This window comes from Mesoplodon bidens, assembly GCF_964165515.1.
Source record: "Mesoplodon bidens genome assembly, chromosome: 5".
Taxonomy (NCBI): Eukaryota; Metazoa; Chordata; class Mammalia; order Artiodactyla; family Ziphiidae; genus Mesoplodon; species Mesoplodon bidens.
Window position 1 is genome coordinate 98,118,947 of NC_138161.1, and position 12,663 is coordinate 98,131,609.

Below are 12,663 nucleotides of genomic sequence, written 5' to 3' on the forward strand. Positions count from 1 at the left end.
TCGTTTGAAAGAAATGATATTGTTTGCCAAAGGTTCAAGGCTGTGGAGCTTAAACCACAATTCTAGATAGCTCAGCAAGGCTTACCAGACAGCAGAGTGAACTTCTTTGTTCCAGGGCTTCATGGAAAGGAATCATTTCACAGCTTGCATGGATTGTGCAAAGCCCTCAAGCTAGGAAGTGTACGGTGACCTGCGGGAGGTGTGCAGGGGTCACTCAAATGATATGAGATGGCTCTTCAGGTTGTTGGATTACACGTGTGAACTCTTAAAATGTGACTGCCACCCTGACCTTGCTGCTCAAGTCCAGGGATCTTAGGAGATAGGAAAAAGATTCCAAGCCAACCCACACACCTGCAGCACACTGTCACTCATTTGTCAATCTAAAATTCAAGCAGAAAAGGCGACCCATTGTGTTTAGACATTTGAGCACATCAAAGCTGTATTTTATACAACAGCATCTTCTCTGAGGAAGTGCATAATGATTTTAGTTACTGTCAGCAGACTAGAAAATCCAGCAGGCTGGCTTCGTGGAATTTCTAGAAACTCATTCAGGGCTTTGGATGTCATTTCCCTACATGTCTACCACAGGCTGTGGTTGTTGAGCACAGTCAGGATTTAATATAAGCAAATCCCCTTCAAAACTCCTCAAGGGCTTCCCTGGTGGTGCAGTGGTTGAGAGTCCTCCTGCCAATGCAGGGGACGCAGGTTCGTGCCCTGGTCCAGGAAGATCCCACGTGCCGCGGAGCGGGCTGGGCCCGTGAGCCACGGCCGCTGGGCCTGCGCGTCCGGAGCCTGTGCTCCGCAACGGGAGAGGCCACAACAGTGAGAGGCCCGCGTACCGCAAAAAAAAAAAAAAAAAAAATACTCCTCAAACAGAAGGACAACAGATGCTTGATGCCATGCAAGAGACACAAGCCACCTGAGACCCAAGGAGCTTACCTTTAAGATTTGCACAATGAATTTTCATTTCGGGAAAAGCAAGATTAATGCAATGTTCCCTAAATGCTAAAGTCTGTTGGGAAAGAAATCCTGTTTGATGGCACTCTGGCTTCAGCCCAAGATCCCGGGGTCCATGTCTCCTTTCTCTTTTAAGTTTTACCACCAAGCTTTTGTTTCTTAACTTATAAAATGCCAATAACATTACCCTGCTCTGTACTTCACAAGGGTAATGGGAGAAGCTAAAAAAAAATTTACGTGAAAATACTTTAAAGAATTTTAAAGCACCATTCAAATATAAAATAATATTATTACTTAAGACCTGGATTTACTTGTAGAAGTTTTTTGTTTTCGTCTGTTTGTTTTTTACCTGCTTTCTCTGTAGATGACAAAAAGAGCAGGGGTGTAAGGAATAAATGACCTATTAAATTCTATTTATTGTTAAAATACGTCTTTCTTGCAGAAAGGAGGACATGAAGTATGACACATGACAAAACTTCTTTGGGTGTGGCTTTTAGAAACTGTCTCACTGCTTTTTGGGTAGACTTAGATATGAGAAATATGTACATAAAGCAAGTAAATGTCTCAGAATTTATTATAAAAACTGTGAAGTGCATAGGTTGCTTCAAAATATTTCCTGAGGTGCTTCCAACACCAACAAAAAAGTACTGTGTTTACATAAAAAATATGCCTTGAATTCCTGCCACCCCCCTAATATTTCAAGTGGGCAGGCAAAATTAAAAATTACCTTGTGGAGGAAAGCTCACTAGATTATCATCAACTGATTTTAATTAATTAATTTATTTTTGCTGTGTTGGGTCCTCATTTCTGTGCAAGGACTTTCTCCAGTTGTGGCAAGTGGTGGCCACTCTTCATCGCGGTGCGCGGGCCTCTCACTGTCGCGGCCTCTCTTGTTGCCGAGCACAGGCTCCAGATGCGCAGGCTCAGTAGCTGTGGCTCACGGGCCCAGTTGCTCCGTGGCATGTGGGATCTTCCCAGACCAGGGCTCGAACCCATGTCCCCTGCATCAGCAGGCGGACTCTCAACCACTGCGCCACCAAGGAAGCCCCCCATCAACTGATTTTAACTACCCTCACTTAGTACTTACTTAGAGTATTTTTTTCTATCATGATTTTGAGTGTAACTTATAATCACAGAATAAAGCAAAAAATTCAGTCCCAGGAGGAATTTCAGAAATAATCCAGTCTATCCTCTGGTTTTATAGAAGAAAAGATCAAACCTCAGAGATGGTAAGTGACTTGAGTAAAGACACACAGCTGATACACGTAGAAGAGGGATTAAGACTCACCTCTTCTGGCTTGCAGCCCTTGGCTTGTTCCACGCCATGCTACCTTAGCCCAGGGTAAGAAATATTTAATCGAGGGCTAATGATACAAGACAATGAAGATATATTGTATTTCTTCTATGAATTTCTTCATGTATCACTGCAGCACCTAGGAACTCAGATAATTATACTGTGAGGAGACAAGTGACAGGAGAGCAAAACAGCTCCTCTAATTCCTAGCCCTCTGTTAAATGCAGAGGCTGCAGCAAATTGCTACCTGGAAGCTTCTGTAGGCAGGCGGGAGAGGTGCACTACTTGTGCAAAGAAACAGGCTTGGCATCTCCCTTTGTGAGATGTAAATCTAAGATTTGGGTAGATTTCATGGATGGGAGTTTAGAGGGGAAAGCCCATAGCCTCAGGTCTTGGACTCAAAATATTCTTTCCCCAGGTCCTATCGAATTCACGTGAGCCACAAACAACTGCCTGGGCTGGGGAGCAGAGCCGGATGGGGAACGTGAGGTTGATCTTCTGCTACTTAAACTCTTCAGGTCTCCTATTATCTGATGCAGCTTCCCTCTCCATAATGGAGATCAAATTATATCCAGCATTCTGGTTTGCTGAAAAGAGAGAGAGAGATCTTAGGGACATATCATTTTACAGAGGACAATACCAGCAATTTCTGAATGAATCTGGCAGCTAAGCCCAGCAATTATTTGGACCAGCAATCACGGGTTCTTTGGGGATGGACCGTGCTCGTGGGGCTTTAGAAAGGGGCAAAGCTGTGGTGGCATCCAGTCTCCAGGTAGCAATCGTCGGCTCTTACTGTTCACTCCAGCTCATTCTAAGTCACAAAATTTTCCTAAAATTCCAACATGCTATCATGAAAAGAAAAAATCAAATCCCTATGTTCAGAAAAATGTTCATTTTCTCCTTAAAGCTACTAGAAGCAAGAAACCACTGGAACATTTTCCACATTAAGATGTTTGGCTATTTTTGTTTGTAAGGTGAACATGTGTTTTTTTTCAATTATAAAGAAATTTGGTACCAGTTATGAGAAAAGGATTTGTGAAATAGCTAATTCAAACCAGATGCCTAGAGAAATTGAGTTCGCTGTTCTTTCCTCAACAATATTTCAATGGAGTAAGTGTCTGTGCTGCCCTGTGCAGAGAGTGCAGCCAGTGGGTAGAAAATAAAGGTGGATTCTGGTTCCATGTGAGGAAGAATTTCCTAATGATCTGAGCTGTTCAAAGATGTAATGGGCTGCAACAGAAAGGTCTCTGAGGCTGGAGATGTTTGTAAAGAGGAGGGAATGAAGCTGAGATGGGGCACTGCACTGTGTCACCTCTCAATGCCATTGTAGAATTTTCTGAAAGCCTTTCCTTTATCGCTAAGAAACACTTCTCCATGTCCATGGCTTTTGTAATTTAAAAATCATGGATTCTTAGAAATGCATATTTAATATCTACCCAAATACAATAAGGGAAAAAATGAGTCCCAAAACAATGGCTTTACAGAAGGAAATTTTTATGAAAAAAATAGTCTCATCCATGCATCTGTTCTTTAAAGGGAATTTTCTAAAATGATTCAGAGTTGTGAATAACAACTGAGCATTCAGCCCCACTGTCTTGGGCTGGTTATGGCATTGAGGTGGAGGTGCCACCGCCCCCCCCTGCCCACCGGCCTGAAAGCCAGCACCATCACATTTTCCTGCAATGGAAATAGTTGATGTAGGCAACCAACACTTTCCTCATGTTTCCGCAAAGCAGTGTAAATGTTAGTAGGTCACAATGGAACAAAGAGAATTTGACAAGCAATCTGTTTATTCTTCAGATTATAAAACTGCTTTCAGGGCCACGTTAAAGTAACACGCACTTGGCCAAGAGAAAGAAGCCATCACTTGGTACAGACAGAATAGGAGCTTTCAGACAATCAGGAAAGCAATGGAGAGCTGTCCCCTCTCGAGGTGGTGACAGAAAGTAGAAGTTCTGTTTCAAAGGCCAGCACTGCAAATACAAAGCACAAAATTGGTCTAGGGAAAAAAAAGATAGGCCAAAGGTGGGGAAAGCAGACTTCAACATTCAAGCCACTTTATAAATGGGAGCAAAACCAAATAAAAGGAAACGTTCTGATTGTTGCAGTACCTTGGGCCTTTGTAAAGATGTCATCTATTAAATTGCATCCACCCAAAGAAACTTTAAAAATATACAAAGTGTGCCTTTGTCCTTGAATTAAGATACTTAGTTGGCATTTGATTTAGGCTTTTGTAAAATACCATGAATAACTGCCTTTTCTGGTGCACTTTATATCTGTCTGTCTCTCTGTCCCTCTTTTTTTTGTATCTCTCTGCACGTGCTGTTCCCTCTGCCTGGAAAGCTCGCCCTCTTTCAATTTATCTGCATGAACTCTATCTTATTCTTCACATCTCAGCTCAATTGTCACTTTCTTTTCAGAGAGACCTTTTTAAGGCCCATCTTATTCTTTCCCTGGCTGACTGTCTCTTTTCTTCATAGAACTTCCACATTTTGCAAAGATATTTTCATTCATGTGTTTGCTTAGTGTCTGACTCCAATAAGCTCCTGGGACCAGGGAGCTTATCCATCATGTTTCCTACTCCATCTCCAGTGTCCTGCATGGTGCCCAAAGGAATTTTTTAAATAAATAAATAAATGTTGGAATAAGATTAAGATGGTAATAAGCAAGGAGGGGTTCTCAGCACCAAGTGTAATGCTGCTGGGTGACCACTCTTCCTTTTTGTGTCCCAGCAAATAGGTGCTGTGGGTCACGATGCTCTAGATCAAGAGTGCAAGGTTAAAATGGCAAACTTTTCTGAGGATAAATGATTCCCAAGGATCAAAACAGTCCAATATTTCTCAATCCTCTGTTACCCAGCTAGACCCACAGAACTCAGATTGCTCCACTATAGCTTATTCCCCTAGCAAAGCATTAGCATTGAGAGTGGCTAAAAGGAAAGAAGACTCTAAAGTTGTTCATATCTACCCAATGAAACAAGTTGTTTTGCTCCCAGAGAGCTAAAGTATCACATAAACAGACAAATAAATGCAAGTTTGTAAACATAGAGTTACATCTTGCTTTTATCAAAGAAGCAACTTGATTGAGGAACCTTTTGACCAGTCAGAACCTGGCTCTGTGTGCATCTTCTTCCCAGCACATACCATGATCGAAATTTTACATTTATTGTTGTGATTATCTGTTTAACATCTGTGTCTCCCAAATAGACTATACGCTGCCTGAAGGTAAGGGCATTGTCTGCTTTTGTTACCACTGTGTCCCCAGCACAAAACCTGCTAGAGATTCAATAAACTAATGAATGAATGAATAAATGAATAAGACATATTCTCCCTACACATAGCTTATCACCAGCTTGCTGGGTATCCTTGAATAAGTCTCTTTATCTTGCTAGTGCTCATTCTCTCATTTGAAGAAATGGTGATATCGTTCTAACCCCTTCTTAGTATAGTTTCAAAGATCAAATGGCATAAAAATGACATGAATGTTCTGGAAAGGATGAGACTCTATTAAAATGTAAGCTACCATGCAAGAAGTACTCTTGCTACCAGAGCTTTAAATACAGGCAACAAAGCAAAAGCAGATCTGAGATCAAGTGTGACCTGAAAGCAATTGTGGACCTAGGACAGGAAAGGGACTGAACCTACACCCTAACTTCAGGAACTTTGGAGTCACCCATTAGGAGTTCTATCTGCAGAAGGACTCCCTATCACCCGAGGGAGGAAGGAAAGGAAACACAGAAGTTTCAGGTAACCCCTGGGTGACACTCCAGAAAAATAAGGAAGAGAAAGATCACCCCAGTCCTCATGGGGAGGATGTCAATGAGACATGTTGTGTCTAAATTCAGGATTGACATGAGATGGTACTAAATGATGACCTGGACACAATCCAGCCTGGGCATTAGAGAAAAACTAATTTAAGTTTCTTTAATCAAGTGAATGGTAAACTCAAAGAACAAGATTACATTTGAGAGGAGGGATGTCTTAATGCTATAATTATTCAACAATAATAATGATAATAGTATTATTTATTGTCTAATATGTATTAGAATCTTTACCTATGTTCATCTCTAACATCAGCTCTGTAAAGTACATATGTCTATACCTGTTTTACAGATGGCGAAACTAAGACTCAGAGATCAAGCAACTTGATCATACAGCTAGGTGGCAGAGCTGGAATTCAATCATGGAACTGCCTGATTTTAACTATCATGGTCTTTCCACTCTGCCTCTCCAAAGAAGGCTCCAGCTGGAGATAAAACCATCAGGACCAGCTACATAGTTTGCAGGGCCCCATGAAAATGAAAATGCAGGGTCCCTTGTTCAAATTTTATTAAGAATTTTAAGACAGCAAGAGCAGAGCAATAAGCCAAGAACATGGCCCTCCTGAGTATGCGGCCCTGTGTGTACAGATCATAGGCCCATGAAGCTGGTTCTGCAAACCCTTCAAGGTTGGCTGAAAAGAATCAAATAACCAAGCAATCCCCACCTCTTGCCAGTTCTGAGGAGCCCTCAGAACTCCCGGTGTTTGGAGATTTGGCCAGAGAAATAGTGACAGTCATGGTGAGGTAAGACAAAGCAGAGCATGGGAGAGGCAGAGGAAAGGGCCACAGCAGTGAAGCAGGTCACCACTACTACATGTTCCGGGAATCAGAGCCACCTGGGACCCTCGCTAATGGATGAGCCCTGGGAGCCCACCTTCCTGGTAGCAGCCCTGGGCCAAGGCTCTAGTCAGGCACCATGGCCATCACTATCCACACCCAGGTTATCCCCAAGACAGGTGCCCTGGGGAAACAAGAGAGGCAACTATGACATAAACATACAAATATTTAAACAGAGTGAAGAGAAAAAAAATCCCATGAGAAACCAAATAAGAAACATTCACTGGTGAAAACTCAAGTTACATGGAGGCAGAACCAACAAAACAGGGCATTTCCAGTCTGGTTTCAGTCACTGTCATAGCCAAGAGAGCAGAACAATCCAAAGAGAAGAAGTCGTCTCAAGAACAAATGAAAGCAACCTAGTGGAATGCTAGTATTGACTGACCAAAATTTGTGGGCTCTGAGAATGCAAGTTTTGGAAAGGATGGATATAGTGACCTTTTATTAAGATTTATTTGTTTGTAATACTAACACAAAAGCCATATATGCTAGCTTAGAAAACTTGGAAAACATAGAGAATCACAGTGAAAAAAAATCACTCATGATTCTACCACTCAGTGATAACCGTGGTTAATTTGACCTCTTGGTATAAGTGCTTTCAAACTTTTGTTATATACCAACACACACACACACACACACACACACACACACACAAAATTATTTTCATGAAAATATTTGCATGAAAACCTTAGTAATATTCATGCTTTTCTTCTTATTAAATATTATTTCATGTGATTTTTTTAATAGCTGTATAGTAGCTCATCAAATAAATCCTCTATGTCAAGTTTCTTTTTTTTTTGATATTTGTAAATAATGCTAATATAAACATCTTTTGCACACACATACACTTTCACCAATACATTATTTACTCTTGGCTTTGCTCAGAAAACATTGTCAGCTGGTGTGACATCTTCTGTTTTCACTCTTGGGAAAAGCCACAGAAGGAAAGTGATAATGATATTACACCACAACCCAGACAGATCACCTTCCTCGTGCTCTTAATGCTCTCCTAGCGCTTCACCTGCACATCTTTTATGGCACTTAACGCCTCTACTTCTTGTTATTTATGCTGTAACCAGATACTCCTGGAGGGAAAGGGCATGTGAGACTCATCTCTATATCCCCCTGAGCCTTGTCCACGTTAGGTCTGCCATAAATGTTTATGCAATAGCTGAACAAGTTCCTCAAGTCCCGTAGCCCAGTCCAAATTCCAGTGTCCTGCCAACTTTCCTCCATAACTGATGTGACATTTCCTTCTCAGCTGAGGGATTGACTTTGAGGATATGTCCAAAGGGGGTCAAGTAGTCCCTTTGATGTGTCTACCACCAGATGACCAGAGTTGGATATTTTGAGAAATTTAGCAGGAAAAGTGGTTTTGAATTTCCTAGGTAGGTATAAGAGAATTAAGTAGTGGAGGTTTATACTAGAGTCTATGCTCTCCAAAAATGACTTGATGTTTTGCACTCAAAGTTATAGTCATAAGAGCAGTGTTAACTTACATCTATAGACCATTCAATATCTTATAAAGGAAAAAGTCAATCAAGTACAGATGGCATACTGCCTCTTCTTAAATGTGATGAACCTCTAGTTCTAAACATTTGCTTGGCTTATTCCACTTCTCTCCAAAGTCCACCCTGGGCTTTTCTCTACTTTAGCCTTGAAATATTCTAGCTGTTTTCATCTATTAAACCAACAAAACAGGGCTTTTCCAGTCTAGTTAAATCACATTCTATCCCTTATCAGTAACAATAATTTATTTTAATCAATGTTCATGAATGCTCTGTACTGATTAATTTCAACAATACTCTTTCCCCTGTATTGACCTTCTACAAGTGCTATGCTATGGGCTCCCTACTATGTGCTAAGCTAGTTTAGGGGATGGAGTGCGAACATGACTAAGGCAAGGTCCCTGCTTCTTACAAAGTGATAGGAGGGACAGGTTCAGAGCAAGGGCCAGAGCCTTTGCGGGAGTCCCAAGGGGTAGGAAGTCAAATGAGTCAAATCCACTTTCCTGGGCCCCGTATCACTTTTCTTCCCTTAAACTTGGACATTCCTTTCCCCCAAACTTCCATACTGAACAGCCATCATCGTGCAAGGAAAACAGGGAGGATATAGCTTTGAATTTTGGCTCAACTCTTTGGTAGCCATGGGTCTTGGGTAAGTCACTTCACCTCTGAGCATCCCCAAATGGGGATGGAGTAATAATAATGTGATTGCAACAGAGAGTGGTGAAGAGCATGTAATCTGCAGTCAGACTGCTTGAGGGCAAATCTTTTTCAGCATTATAAGTTGTGTGACCTTGAGCAGGTCATTTCAGTTCTCTGGGCTTCAGTTTCATCAGCTGTAAAATGGGAATAAAGATAGAACCTATCTCATAGGGTTGTGATGGTTGAATATAGTAATCGATACAAAGTGTTTAGAATAATGTTAATTCTTATTACAAACGATTAGAGAGTTGCTAATAGAAGTCACTATTAGTGGTGGTAGTGGGGTGATAGTTTTAACAATCTATGCCCCAGATCCTGTCTGGTTATATTTAATTACCTCCTGTTCATTCTATTAGGATTTGAAGAACATAAGTTATTTGCATCTTTCCTAACTTAGTAGTGGCATCAACATTTCATATGTCAGACAAAGTCTAAGAACATTGGAAGCACTGGTTCACTTAATACGCACAATAATGCCAGGCACTATTATTAGCTCCATTTTACAGAGAGAGCAGCTGAGTTACAGGGAGCGTAAGTGGCTTGTCCAGGAGTAAATAGCTAACAAGAAGGCCGGCTCCAGGCACACATACTAACTCTCAACTGATAAGACAAATCCTGCTGTGTTCATTGCTGAATCCTATTGGGGCTTGATTTCCTGTAAATAGCTAATAGCTCTCCAATATTATTACCACTTCCAGGTGCCAGGTGTTCTGTGTAACTGCAAGGCACTACTCTAAAAAGTACTCACAAAAATAAATGACTGATTTTGGCCAGCAAAGATCACGGTATTTTGAGAATTTAGCTGAGCCTTTCTCTCTGGCCTCTGTGTTGGGATAAGAGGGAGTGCTCCTGTTTGCATTAGCCAGAGAAGGACTGTGAACTATTATCTTACCTTGTTATCTGAGCTGCTGGTGCACAAGGAAGTTTCCTTTGCTAATGGTTGAACGGCTCTTCAGATAAAGGCCTCCCCGGGATCTCCGTAGCACTAATTAATCAGCTGTTAAAACAGTAGTTGATAAAGACAGGCTTACTTAAAGTTCGAATTGCCTGCAATCAGAGATAACCAGCAGTCCCTTTTGGCAATGAGATATGAAAACAGGAGAATGATCTCTTATCAAAGTGAACATGGCACTCAAATGAAAAATGTGGTTCAGAAAATAGTGAAAACAACCTCAAATCGGAAAAAAAATAAACATATAATTATTTCTTTTAACCTGTGTGGACAGAGTGGAAATGGCACCAAACACACACACAGACACACACACGTAAGTATTAAAACATGATCCACACTAACATTTTAGTGTAAGTTGGGTGAGCCGAGCCAGAGCAGGTTTCACTGTGATGAATGTGGTTATGCAACAGTGTGTGACATGTGGCCAGCATTTCCCTTTGACGGCGCCTTCTTTGCTAACATTAGTCACTTAAAATATTTAAATAAAAACACTGATTTCCTCAGAGGCAAAGGATATGATTTTTTTTTATTAGTTTCTGCTTTATAACAAAGTGAATCAGTCATACATATACATCTGTTCCCACATCCCTTCCCTCATGCATCTCCCTCCCTCCCACCCTCCCCATCCCACCCCTCCAGGCGGTCAAAGGATATGATTTTAAAATATATGTGCTAGAGAAATCACCTTTAAAAATGGGCATCTGGTGGGTGAATGGAAATAGACTTCCCTGAGAAAAGGCTTGGATGAAATGGAGAAATAAAACATGTAAATTGGTTTGGATATTAGTAACAGCTTTCCAATGGGCTTGAAGGAGAGAAAGGCTCTATCGGGCACAGACGTGAAGGGAAGAACAAATCTAACCCCCCGGGAGTGACGTTCAAGGAGGCTCAGACAGGTAGGAATATAAAGTGTGAGGCAAGGGACCATCAAAGATCCTAATATTTGCAGAAACACAAAATTGAAGGTGTCTAGATATGATGTAGAGTTGAAAGTTCTTCAGTAACACTTAAATTCTATTTTCTGGAGAACCAAAAACAAATATAACTGTCTGAAGGGTTGAATTAAGAGATAACTGTAGTTGAATAATCTATGCAATTTTGAATTGATCATGTAGCAAGTGAATATGTAAAGCCTCCCAGATAAATTATAAATTTGGAAAATAAATTATAATATGGAGGCGAGCTTTCCTAAGTGATGCTTTTTTTAGCACTATTTGCTAACATTGTAATTTACTTCATAAATTCAGTATAATGAAATGGAAAGATCAGTGGATTTGGAATCTGGCAACTTGATTATGGAATAATAAATATTATTAAAACTAATAATCAATATAAACCTGAATAAATAATCTCTCTGAGCCTCAGTTTTCTCACATGTAAAAATGAGTGGAGAGATCACCAAACTAGATTACCTCTAATATATCTTTTAAGTTTCATAACCTATAATTCTACATTTTATTATGTATCATTTTTATATAAATTGTCTACATTTTATTGGCAATTTCATTCACAAACCCAAGAGCATCTCAAAAGCTTCTAGATGCTTGGCTTCCAAGAAAATATTACTAGCTATGAGACACAACTAGAAATGTGCAAGTCTTTCCCAAAACCCCCTTGGAAATGTTGGTCTTAAAAATACAATGGTAGGGCCTCCCTGGTGGCGCAGTGGTTGAGAGTCCGCCTGCCGATGCAGGGGATACGGGTTCGTGCCCCGGTCTGGGAGGATCCCATATGCCGCGGAGCGGCTGGGCCCGTGAGCCATGGCCTCTGGGCCTGCGCGTCCGGAGCCTGTGCTCCGCAACGGGAGAGGCCACAACAGTGAGAGGCCCGCATACCGCAAAAAGAAAAAAAAAAAAAAAAAAAAAAAAAAAAAAAAAAAAAATACAATGGTAATTTGCAATAATTGAAAAATGTTTTGACAAAATTCCACCTACTTATACGTTTACATGATGCTGGCACAAAGAGAATGCGGTATCACTGAATTTCTGTGTCAGTAACCCCATTTTGCATGTTCCAAATTGCCTTCAGTCTTCCACATGCTTTTTTGCCATTCCACTTGATATGTATGTAACATTGTCACCACAGTACCCAAGTGCTTTACAAGATAGGACAGAAATCAGTCACAGATTATTATTGTTTTAGACTGTGATGGTTCAGGAAATGGCGAGTGTGGATGGCTGACGTGGTTGGTATGTGTCTGGTGGTGAGGCGGGTTCTGAGGTCAGAACACCCTCCGTGCCCTGTGCCACCTTGGGCCCTGCATTCCACCTGCCCTCTGTAAGTCATCTTCGTCTCACATGAAACATAGATAATAATAACGAGCCCCCATCACCATGTGCTGCGGGCTGTGGTTCAGATGTGGTTCACCTGATCTAAGAAGCCACAGGGACGCAGAGAAAACTGGTGTGTAAATTCAGGGAACTATTATTATTCCACAGGATGATTTCTTTGCAGCCTAAGAAGGAACCAACCATGGCAAGACATAAATAAGAAAGGATATAAATACCCTTTAACTAGTTACCAAGAAGTGGCTTTGGGGAAAAAAATAGGTGCTCAAAATTACTTCTCAAAGGTTGATGACAGCGAATCTGTCAAG